Source organism: Blennius ocellaris (assembly GCF_963422515.1).
Source record: "Blennius ocellaris genome assembly, chromosome: 10".
Lineage (NCBI taxonomy): Eukaryota > Metazoa > Chordata > Actinopteri > Blenniiformes > Blenniidae > Blennius > Blennius ocellaris.
In genome coordinates this window covers 22,817,277-22,830,185 of record NC_137659.1, presented here as the reverse complement: position 1 = coordinate 22,830,185, position 12,909 = coordinate 22,817,277, and the positions used below count along the sequence as shown (strand labels likewise).

At 44.3% G+C, this 12,909-nt stretch overlaps 1 pseudogene across 1 annotated transcript in view; it reads left to right on the top strand.

Annotated features, from left to right (window-relative positions):
- The window catches only part of LOC308135563 (phospholipid phosphatase-related protein type 4-like), a 31,185-nt pseudogene that overhangs the window by 3,145 nt on the left and 15,131 nt on the right, over positions 1-12,909 (top strand). Inside the window, exons 2-6 of the transcript in view lie at positions 8,917-9,102; positions 9,481-9,610; positions 9,770-9,965; positions 11,921-11,978; positions 12,063-12,236. The product of the transcript in view is annotated as a phospholipid phosphatase-related protein type 4-like (transcript). The remainder of the gene's footprint in view (positions 1-8,916; positions 9,103-9,480; positions 9,611-9,769; positions 9,966-11,920; positions 11,979-12,062; positions 12,237-12,909) is intronic.

Here is a 12,909-nt window from a genome sequence, read left to right as displayed (position 1 = left end):
CACTCACTATTAAAAATGCATTAACAACAGCCTTTTATTTTGTAAATTTCTCCACATTTTCCACTTGTTGAATTAATTTGATTATTAATAATTTCTGGTCACACCGTCCCAAAAATTCAGTGTTGACGATCTATTATTCTCTGGGGCCAATAGGATGTTTCCATCACGCCTCTCTCAGCCAATCAGAGGTAGTTTGTCATGAGCAGTGATGAGCAGGTCTCCTGTTAGCCACAACTGGATGTTAGTTTCTGTAGCAAACTAGACAAATCTGGTGATGTAGTGGATTCTTTGCAAAAAGTTGTGGAACTTTTGCCAGTAAAAAACAAAAACAAAACAAACGGGTCTACCTCTGTGCTTATTTTAAAAATAATGCTTCAATGTCACTTAAACAGGGATAAACTGGAGTCAAAATGTCCATTTTGACAGGATGAATGGACAAACGTCCAGCTATAGCGTTCCATTATCGTATTATTTATTCACTTCTTCATTTCAACACATGATAGGCTGAAACGGACTTGATATAAATATTAGGGCTGTGCATTATTTCACAAATTGTTGGAATATCAACTATATATAGTGAAAATGAAGTCCAACAACAAATTATGTCTTAATGCGATTTGCAATAATGAGAAGGAATGTTACTGCACGAGATATTTCTCTGCATGATTTCATGACTGGTAAAGAATTATGGCCAAGAGAAAGACCACTGTTATAGGTCCTGACGTGTTTGTTGCCTGCTCTGTAATTGTATTGGTTTTCTAGAGATGTGGTTCCATGGTAGGCCATTGTAAGTTTGGACGGCTGCAGAGGTCAAAGAGAAGAAGGACATCAGTAGGATTAATGCTGTTGGCAAAGCTGCCAGTCTCTACATCGGTCTGCATGCCTGTTGATTTGTGCCCCCGTTCAATTCCTCCCTGATGCAGATTAGCCTCCGTTTGTGCAACACGACTGGCTTTGTGCTTCCAGTCTGCACATTTCAAACCAATCCTTCTTGCTAAAGTCACACGGTTCCCAAAACCCCGGCGACGGGCAGAGCTCAGTATTTGTGTGAATCATAGATGACTGGCTAATTAGAGAAAAGCCTGTTTGCGTGTGTTTCTATGCTGATTTGGTCGCTTCCCTTAAAAGGCTCTACTGCAGAGGGTTGCAGATGGCTTCGGTTCGGCCCCCCTCTCCAAAGCAACAACAGTCTGACGTGAGGCGAGGAAACCAAACATCCCGTCCGTGCTCATTAACGTCGGGTGACGGGGCAGAATCTGCCTTGCTTTGGGTGGAACAACATTGAGGATTTGTCCTGGTTTGTGCTCTCCTCTGCCTCTCTCCCTCACTGAGCCGCTCTGTGTCTCCTACATTTTCTATCTCGCACGCTGTCACACTATCCTACCCACTAACTGGCTGCTAGGCAACATGGGCCTCTTGAATGGAGTGTATTTTTATATCTGTGTTCTGAACTACAGACCTCGGGAAGAGAACAACATGCTGAAGAACGCCTGCTCCGCTCTGTGCTCAGTCGCCACCGACGTGTCTTGAAAAATATGTCCTCACTTCATCAACATGCATGATAGGGTTCACCCCGGAGGACCAGGGGAGGAACATCACGCCTCCGACTGCAGGGAAGTGGCGAGCAGCGGGTGGAGGAGTAACGTGCAGCGTTCTCGCCCACACCTCCACCAGCTGCACGGTTCTAGGGCAGTAAATCAGGGCAATGGGCTGATCACTATGCAGCGCAGTGTTTTTCCACGCCGCTAACAAAGTTTGAGTGGTGCTACATGGCTGCCGGCTCACGTTTCTGACGGGGCGGCGTTGTGAATGTCCCTGGGCTCCACCAGGTCCTGAGTGACAGCTCGTCTCCGCTCATGGTGACTCAACCCAGAATATCAGCCTCTGACTCTCTGAATTTGTTCTTTAGTTTGGGCCTGCACAATATGTAGTTATCGTAATATCAATATGCACAATATATATTATAAAAGACTGATGTAATTGTGATCGACAATGTTCCCATGCACTGTGAATTCAGGGTCTGAGTTCAAAATGACCGCATTTTGAATATGTAGGGACATCAACATAACGATCAACATTGCTATTTAAGTTATGTTGATCGATGGGCAAAGCAGTAACCCGAACATGCTCCAGTTTGAAAGAAATAATAAGCTGATGCCACGGGAGTAAAGGGCTTAACTTCCTGAAGCTTTTACTTTCGTGAAAGTTAAGCGGAAGCAGATCTTGGCCATTGTCGGGATGAGCTCAGTTTGTCCATGCTAAGGTTGAAACTGGTTGAAAATTGTTCCAGTGAAGTGGTTATATGTGGATTATAGTTTGCTGTGCTGCCTTGTTTTCATTCTTTGGATGAAAGAACGGACAGACCTTGCTGGTTTTGTGAGAGGACGTCGCACCAACTTGCCTCCGAGCTGTGTTGAGGATACAGTCTCCTCCAACACTGAGTGTAGTGGTCTTTATCGTATTATGTAATCTGCCCCCTCACCACCTGCTGCAGGTCCTCCCTGTCCTCCTCGCTACAGATGGAGAAGCTCACAGTGCAGCAAGTCAGGCAGGAAGCTCTCGGTGGCAGACATTATTCAGCACTGGATGAGGGGACAAGTTTGTTTCAGCCTCCTGAGCAATGGTGAACAGTCGCCTGTGAAGGAGTGGAGGACATTTCCCTGGGTTCTGTTGGTGTGTCTGCTGTCAGGATGGTCGGGGATCATGCGTGGCATCTCATCCTGAACATGGCCATGGTTTTAGGCAGCGAGCCGTCCAGCCGTCATTTGGATGGTCCATTTTCGGAAAAGACTGCCTTAAAAATAGCGGGTGTGTTGCTCAAAGCCTCTAAAATATGTGTATTTGTCAGCATCTAATTTTGCCTAAATTCATCTTTTTTCGCCAATATATAGCGAATTACACAACTCCAACTGACTTCTGGTTTTGTATTACGCCTGGTAATGAGGTATATTGCGTTTTGAAAGGTGGCCTCTGATTGGTTAGTAATTCTGTGACTCATCCTGATACCTTCAAAGTCAGAGGGATGGATCGTGGACAGATTTTATTTGCAAGATGCTGAGGAATTCTATCTGCAGAATCCACACAGGTGGATACAGATACAGATACAGGTACAGGTACAGGTACAGGTACAGGTACAGGTACAGGTACAGGTACAGGTACAGATACAGATACAGATACAGGTACAGGTACAGGTACAGGTACAGGTACAGGTACAAGTGAAAACCGATCAAAAACGTTTTGGACACCCAGATTTTCCTGGATGGACTCCCAAAACCCAGATTTCTGCCTGAAACCATGCCCTGGATGAGGTCACACACTTTGTTTCGGAGGAGCACTGTGTTACAGGAGGAGCTGTATTGTAAACAGGCTTGATCCCGGCCCAGCTGTGTGACGGTTGTCTGATCTGGAAGCATCCTGATGTGGACGGGAGTCTGCGGGGACAAATGGTGACGAGTCAACCAGGCGTTCATTAGCATGTCTGGTGTATTTTTATTTTGTTAATGTTAATTGTAGATCCGCATAATACCCATTGGTTGGTGCTAGTGACACATTCCTCTGTTGGCAAAACTGAAGTTTTATTAAAGACTCTTCAACCCACAAACAAATGCCAAGACAATTTTCAAAATCTCACACAATTTATAGTCTTAAACACTGTCACCAAAATACATTATGTGAATTAGGAGCCTGTTATCAGTCTTAAGCAACGATTTTAAATGCTGGCGTATATACCGTATAGCTCCCAATAGAAGAGCACTGCCTAAAACATAGAAGATCACCTCCCTTTTTCAAAGATGTGACGCATGCGAAGAAAGACCAAAACTCACTACTTGATAAAATGTGACTTTTCGCAGTGGTTGCAAAAATGCAGAAACAACAGTCATTTAAACTGTTTTAACTTGCGCTAACATGTTCCTGATAGACGCACACCTCGAAGTATGCACTAGCGCACTGCACGTCTATTGGGAAATATATGGTATGTGTGGCACCCCCCCCCAAACCCCCCCCAACTCAAATTACAACTAGAAACTGCTGGTAAAATATAATAAAGAGCACGTCGAAAGCATACAGAGTTTCAATGCCGCAATCGATCATGAAAAATGTTGGATTTCCTCAAACAATACAAGCACGCCACCAAATTGCTGACAATGGTTTCTCTGATTGACCCAACAGTGATTCGGTACCAGTATGAACGGTGAGCGTCCCAACACAACACTGAAAAATGACAGCCTGGTGATTGTGATGAGTTGTGTTACCATCTCAGATGAGATTCCATTTCAACAAAGAAGCTAGCACTGCTAACAGCAGCTGTCGTTCTGTGTCGTTTGATGTCATTCCGTGTTGGGCTGATGTGGTTGTGCATCACATTTTCCTGGCACGTCCTACATGCCTTGTTTTCATATTCAAGCTGACGAGGAGAGAGGACGAATTTGGAAAGACAGCAGGTCTTGTCAGGTGTAAGAGCAAGTGCCACTTTCACCCTCGTTTTCCACCTTGTTGGGCTTCTGAGAGCAGATGGTTGGGTCATTGTGGAGTCAGACAGGACCCCCCCCCCCCCCCCCCCCACCTCCCCTCCAAACACTGCTCAAGCTGCCATGAGTCCCAGGAGAAAGGCCTCACATGGAGCCGGAGTGCACCTGCAGGTCATACAGGTTCCATCATCAAGACATTTTGTTGGATGGCGACAAGGACTTGCTTCTTTGAACCTGGACAAAGTTCCCACAGGAATCCAGATTCGTTCTCAGCCAATCAGCGAGAATCCAGGTTTCACTCGAGTATGACCAGCATTACAACAAGAAAACATTAACGCATCTCACCCGACTGAATAGATCGTTTGATGTTACTTCAGGAAACAATTATCAGGCTGTTGTCTGAACCAAAGGACTGAGCCCTCGTGTACACATAACAGTTACACAACGGTTCTACCATCACATGATCAATGGTCCTCTAATGGAGTCAAACTATGGGAACAAACTCTCCTGAAGCCACAGCTTCTCCTAAACTCCCCTGACACAAAGAGCCTTACGAGCCAGGATGTACCTATCAGCCACAACAATGTGACCACGGTAAACTGAAGAGAACTTAACATCTGATCTTTTTATTCTTATCCCAGTAAGTCGATGGGATCTTTTCTTCAGATGGTCAGCGTTTTGTCCTCAAAGTTGACGTGTTAAAAGCAGAAAAGCCTAGAGACTTCTGGGAATTTGCCACGGGTCAACATGTGGTGATTAGTTGCGGCTGCAACAGCAGCTTTATGTGGGTGTTTCCAAACTTTAGGTGGTCAGCGTCTGTCAAGGCAGGTCCAAGGAAGGAAAAAGTGCGAATATTTCTCCTGGGTGCTCTCAGCTCATCATCCACTGTGAACAATTGGTACTATATCGAGTGTAGAATTATCGTTATTGACTTCAGGCTGTACCAAATAGCAAACTGTGATTTGGGCAAAAACAGCAATCCAGACACAGGTCATTGCCTCTTGACAACAAAGAGAGATAATCTTATATTGTGTTGTCAGAGGTTTTGGATCGATGTGGAAAACAGCTACAGTTTTCAGAAGAGCGATTTCAAAAGCAGCAGTTTTCGATTGTTCAGCCTCACCGCTCTGAGTTGCAGCAACATCCTCAATCCAGAAGGAATCGTTGCTAATGTGGCTTTCTGAAACTTACTCTCCACCTCCTTTAGCAAGAGTGTAACAGTTTCAACCTGAACAAAGAAGACCTCTATATAAAGGAGATCTATTTGGAAAGTCACTCTGTCTTGTTGGACCTCGATCTAAAACCCTCACCCCTTTAGACCCTGCCGATCGGGCGCCCATTGAAGGAGGATGGAGGTTTTAACCTGGTTTAGTTCAAATAAATTGCCATCTATGTTCCTGTGAAACTTGTATATTAGTGAATATGTTAAAAGAGGAACTGTGCTCACTCAGCTCGGCGAAGCAGGGAGGGTAGACCCCCTCTGCTTACTGCTTCCCCTCTACAGTAGAATAATGTTCATCATGAGAGGAACATCTATTGCAGAAACACTCCCACATATCGCAAGTGAAACTATTGACTCTGAAATCTCACTCTAAGTAGTTTGATGTTGGTTTTTCCACGTCATTTCAAATGAAAAGATTTGCTGTTAGCGTCCAAACTCGTTCCTCGAGGTCTCTTCCAGTGGCAACGCACCTGATTTCAATCACTGATTCCTCATTGGGCTTTTTCACAAGCTTGACGATGACATCATCATTAGTTTCAGGTACTGAAGCAGGGCGACGTGTAAAACATGCAGGATGGCGTCCCTCCAGGACCGGAGCTGGACGCCCCCAGGCTTTCCTTTGATCTTTTGGCACTCAATTCATTTCTTTAAAAAAATGTAGGTTTTAAAATCAGCTTCATTTTCACTGATCCAAACCCTATACTGGTGTGAGGGTAACTCTGAACTTTTTGGTCTTTTGAGAGGATTTCGTAAAGTTTTCAGGACATTTCATATCACAGAGGAGGACGCTTGTATTTTTAAAAGTGCAATATTGAAGTTTTCTTTTTTGTCTTGTCAATGTGTGTAGTTAACTGATTGTGGATCGTATATATTATATTTCTATGGTACACTCTCAGTGTACTTGAACGCTCGATGCTGTTTTCTCTTAATCAGCATTCATGTGAACACAGGACACATTAAGTAATCAGAATGAGACCCGATGGCCAGACGTGAATCTGTTACAGGAGGATGGAAATAAAACCGAAACTCTTGATCTTAATCACTTCAATCACCACAACAGTCTTTTTTTTTTTTTCATTAACTGTAAAAATATGTATTGCATGGAAGTTGGAGAATTCACTGCTAATAAGATTGTGTCCCACTCACTACCTACCAGGGGTGGTGATTAAATTACATTATAATTTAAATGTCAGTTATTCATTTACAGTCCTTTTATTCCTTTTATGAACTATAACCTGGAAATCCTTAATAGATAAATAAACCACATCCCAAACCATTAAAACCTTTCTCCCTCTTCCTAATGTTAATTTTAATGGGGATTTCAATTGATTCTTTCATGCTAGATCTTTCTACCTTCTCATTCCCAGTCGCAACCTAAACCCAACACACGATGTTGAAGAAAACAGTCTCCAGACGAGACCAGAGACTATCGGGCTTTAGAATCACCAGTTGCTGGCATGTTTGTGGACTGTGGCAGGAAACGCATGGAAAACGTGGCGACTCCACACAGAAAGCCACTAAAGCTGACTTGTTATAATTTTGCTTTGAGAAATCTTCTTAGCTAATGTATTTTAAGCAGCCTGGTGTGTTTAAACTGATTGTCAGCAAATGAGAAGACCCAGCATGAACATCCTGCAGTATCAGGCTGCATTTACTGACAATGAGCTGATAATTTTGCTAAAAAGCGTTGTTAGTTTTTGTTCGGCGTCCCCGAAGCCACGGCAAGACAGAAGCGTTCTCTAAAGCTTTGACAACCAGAGGATTGAAATTATAGTAGGTGGCTGAGTAGCTCCTTCAGGCAAGAAACAGGGTTTATTGCAAGTACGACTCTGGAAATAATTAAACCTTTTTGTAAAGCCGCCCACACGTGAAGCAGTTGTTTTATCTCTCATCCGCAATGAATGCAAAAACGATGCCGGATTCTAACACTCAATGACGCAAAGGAATTCAATTAGATTGACATTCTGTTATAACTCGCTCTGCTATCAGGCATAAAATATCAGTTTTACCTGTCAAATGGCTTCAGCCTCGACATAGTCAGATTTGATGTTTATTAGCAGTAAAGAGGATTCTTTCCCTGGTTTAGCCATGAGGCGTCTCAGTGAGGTGATGGAAACATGAGGATCCTTCACATCTACGCTCCTGTTCTGATTCACCAATCTGTGTTTGATAGATTGTGACTCTTCTCGTTTATTTTATTCTATTCATTTTTACAGGAGCACTAATTGAAGCCGAACAATGCCTGTGGTGTCAAAATGAATATGGAGGCACTAAACTGTCCTGTGAACATTATATTGTAAATAAATGTAAGTTGTTTGTTCATGATGAGAAGAGATTAAAGCTGAGACGTTCCCACTGTGACTGGAAGTGTTAGTTGTGGTTCCTCCTGCATGTTCACCTGCTGATTTTGATGAACTTCTCGTGACTTTCAAGTGAATTCCAGTCGAACACTAGATGTGTGTATTCAACTGAATAAGAAACCAATCTGTAAGAATAACTAGAGTGATCTATGTTGCATGGAAAGGTATTCAAATGAAGATACTTCTGCGCTATAATATATTCTGATGACCTTCGTTCGTGTCCAAATTCAGGCCAATGAACCTCTGGCTAAGCCCCGCCCCCCCCCGAGATACTGTTGGGCGAGCATCAGGAGGAGGAGGAGGAGGAGGAGGAGGACAGAGAAGCATCACTAATGCTATTGCTAGGCTAAGCTGGCGAATGAATTCAAACAATGAAACAAGGTTTTGGTGCTTTATCCTTTCAGGATTCCTTGTATTGCTGTTAGATTTGCTCCAGGCACATCGTTTGACAAATGTTGTGTCTTACATGACTTAAATAGCCCAGAAAACATCAGAAGTGTCGCCAGCTTCTCTATGAAGAATGTCCAGGTGGGCGTTTCTGGCCTGTTGGTCGTTGGATGCTATTGGCTCATTTGCATTTGGGGGCGGGACTTAGTCAAAATTCATTTTGGCTAATAACATAATTTTTGGGCAACGGCAATTATCAAGTATGAATTAGCGACACTGGAACCCTTATAAAACGCTTTAAATAGCTTCCTTTCACACACGCAGCCAGTGTGACGATTTAGTAAATGAACTTTATGTAATGTCAACATTAACGCCATGTACTTATCACACATCATGTTGTTATCTCAATACGTACATTACGTACAGCAACAAAGAGGATTTCTACTTCAACGCCTTTCTCACCTGTTCCTCGCCACAGCTCCCAATCCTGGCCTCCTCTGTGGTCAGTCTTTACTTCCTGGAGTTGACGGATATTTTCCAGCCGGTGCATTCTGGGTACAGCTGTAACGACCGCAGCCTCTCTCTGCCCTACATCCTGCCCAGACATGAGGTCTGCCCTCTGCCCCTGCTCTTCAGCCTGGCCTTCGCCGCTCCCACCGTCACCGTGAGTACACGTACACTCCTAGCATCTCAGTGACAAATGAACGAATCAATAAACGTCACCAAGGTCATCGGATGCTGTTTCCGCTCTTTTGACATTAGCTGCTCCAAGCTGTTGAGAGCGTTAGATGAAATTACTTTTCACAAGTAATTCCCAAGTCGTGACCTTCCGAGTTCCCAGATGGTTGAATGCATCAATAATGCAGTCAGAAAATGCTGACGTCAACCCAGAGATGGAACTCGTCTGCTAGAACACAGCCAATAGCCTCACAAGTTCATGAGTGTTAATGAGGATCCAAATATTCCTGTTCGTTCCCACAGTGTCATCAGACCACCGGTTACGATCTGCGCTGACGAAGCCTGTGGTCATTTCTGTCTTCAGATTCTTATAGGAGAGGCCATCCTGTACTGCTACCTGTCCCGGAGGTCGTCAGCCACACAGACCGAGGCCAACATCAACGCCGCAGGCTGCAATTTCAACTCCTACATCCGCCGGGCCGTACGCTTCATAGGTGGGAGGACACAGCTGACATAGTGTTCATGTTTACGCGGACAATTAAAAGCTTTCCCAGCAAAACAACGACCAAAAACAACACGATGAAAACCACAGCGAATACGCAGCCTCCACAATAACTTCTTCATTGTTGTGTTAAATGTATTGTTTCCCACAGGCGTCCATATCTTCGGCCTCTGTGTGACAGCACTGATCACCGACATCCTCCAGCTCTCCACCGGCCAGCACGCCCCCTACTGGCTGGATGTGTGTAAACCCAACCTGACACACATCAACATGTCCACCTGCGATGAAGCTTTCATTTTGGAGGATATCTGCGCCGGGCAGGACGTTGGTCTCATCAATGCTGGACGGTAAGGCTGAAGTTAGTGAGCATTTTCAGATTTGCTGGAGTGTTTTTTTTAAGCGTATGGACACATATATATTCAAACAACTAGATCAACATTTTGACCAGCAGTCTGCCACCTTTATGTCCAAAAGAGCCGTTTTCACATTTTTTTTCATTAAATAGAATTTGACTGGACCATCAAAACATGTTAAATATCTGAAATAAAGAAAATGTATCCCCAAAAAACTGCTACTCGTACAAAAATATGAACTGTCACAATTTAGATATATTTCGTTTCAGTCCTCCTGTAAACAGAAGTATTACATAAAGCTTGCTCACACATTGGGCTGAGCTCCCACAAGCACAAAATGAAACGTGACACCGTGAAGTACACTTGGAAAAAAAGGAAAACACAATGTGTTGGGATGCCACAGAAGATATTCAAAAAAGCTTTCACGACCTAAGAAGAAAGAAAATATAACCATTATGAGAAAGCAGCAGAGGAAAATCCCCTCACCACAATAACAGCAGCGTCCGTGCCTCTGTTTTCAAGTTGTGTTAAAAACTGGCACAATCCTAATTGTGTCTGTAGCGACATCAAGCTAGCACCACTTTATATACTCACAAACCTTAAAGGTCCCATATTGTGCAAAATTCACCTGGTAATGGTTTTCTAACAGTATCATGTGTCGTCATGAAGCTCCAGAAGACAAGAAAGTGTCTCATCTCTCTCACTTTACTTACTTGCTCCCCTTTGTAGTGAATATGATTCAGAGATTTTCCCTTCATGACATCATGAGGGGAAATAATCACTGCCTTGAATAGTGCAGCTCTGCCTTGCTGATACTCTGGATAAATTCAGTATAACATGAAAAACTGTAACAGTTCCTCCTGACAGTTAGCAGGAGCTAGCGTTAGCCGCTGTAACGACACGTATGACCAAACTGAGTAGCTTATTCAGACACACAATATGAGGTAATGCGATGATTGAAGCTTTTTCAGACTGGTTAGCCTGCATATAGTCACATGTATGCGTGCAGGCCAGTGGTAGAATCCACACCTGACATGCCAGCAGTCCTGGGCTTTGATTCCCGGTCGGTGCAACAGTTCATTTATTCAAACATGTTCAGTTCATTTTTATTTTTCATCGGCTGTTCCCTATTGTGTGTTCAACCTTCAACGGTTTCAGTGGGTGCTCAGGCACCCCCGGGATCGGCAACTGTCTGTGTGTGTGTGTGTGTGTGTGTGTGTGTGTGTGTGTGTGTGTGTGTGTGTGTGTGTGTGTGTGTGTGTGTGTGTGTGTGTGTGTGTGTGTGTGTGTGTGTGTGTGTGAGATCTTGTCTGCCTGTAGAGCGAGGAAGGCAGTATGATCCGTGTTGACTAGAAGGTCAAGATGATTAGTATGAAGTATTATTATTTTCTTCTGAGAATTGTAGTCAGACTGTCGGAGTGAGAAACCCTGTTTTATTTGGTGCCACCACGTTTCTCTCTTATTCCGATGACAGTAGAATGTTGGGTTAGAAAACTAAACAATCTCCTCAAGTCCGTGTGAGCTGGAAAATGTTGTTTGAAGTGTGGAATTAGGTGGATCCCTCTTCTCGGTTGGATCCTGAGGGGAAACTCCACTAACATCTCCAGTCAGTCTTCTCGATTCTGGAGTTGCCGTTCAAATGGACAAAAAGAGGACAACTGCATGGAGTAAGGTGGCTCCATCAGGATCTACATGATATGACCTGCAGAACAATATGCTTCATGTTGATGGGGAAAAACAGCAGCGACTGCAACATGGAAATAAAAGTTCTCGAGGTTTGCGGCTTGTTGCCATGATTGTGTGTCCGGACATAGTTAACACACACAAAGTCCTCCAAGTTTCTTTCAAAGTGACTTTCCAGCAGCTGATGAATATTCAGGAGAATTTGTCTCCATCTGCCTGAATGTGACCATTAGCATTAAAAAAAACCTTCGCTTGTTTGTTTTCAGGAAGTCTTTCCCCTCCCAGCACGCCACCCTGGCCGCCTTCGCTGCAGTTTATATCTCGGTAAGTGTGGCCCTCTCTCACGCAGCACGGACCCAGATCGGTGGTGGATGAGAGAGTGTCATGAGCTGGACTGGTGTGTTTCAGATGTACTTCAACACGGTGCTGACGGACTCCGCCAAGCTGCTGAAGCCCCTCCTGGTGTTCTCCTTCGTCATGCTGGCCATCCTGGCCGGCTTGACCAGGATCATCCAGTTCAGGAACCACCCGGTGGACGTCTACTGCGGGTGGCTGCTGGGAGCCGCCATCGCCGTCTACCTGGTAACAAGTACTCAGGAACACACTGCATGCTGTGCTCAGTGCTCATCAGAGCATCGAGGGGGAAAGAACAGACACATCACATCAGGATGGAAACATTGTCTGCGACCAGGGACGGGAAGTGAGACGGTTTTTAACCAATCCAATTCCATTTGCAATTCTGCTTAATGTTTCGATTCTTTATCGCCTCTCTTAACGATTCTCATTTGGAAATAAAACCTGCAACCACAACAGCAGCGGACCTGTTAACGTCCCCGCCGCTGCTGCTGAGTTACATTCCCTCCAGAGTGGAACTCATTCAAAGTTTTCGCTTGCGAGAAAGTCAGTGTGGTGAAATGAATTCAGTTTAAGTTCCCTGTTAGTGGGAACAATCTATTAGGATGAATTCTACTTTGCAATTTCACTTAAAATAGACGCAGACTGGACCGACACTGTCGTCAATCTTCTTTCTAGTCAAAGAACAATCAGTTTTGTCCTGCGTGAATGCTGAAGTCCTGCATTTCTGCAGAAACCACGATGTTTTAAAAAGACTGTTGTTACATGAGAGATGATTCAGTTCATCTTCAGCATCAGAGAGGAAGCAGAAAGTCCTGTAAAGAAACTGACGGACCGTCGTTGCCCTGATAACGCCCACGCAGCAGCGCCCTGCAGCCCACACACACAGACATGAGGCGAC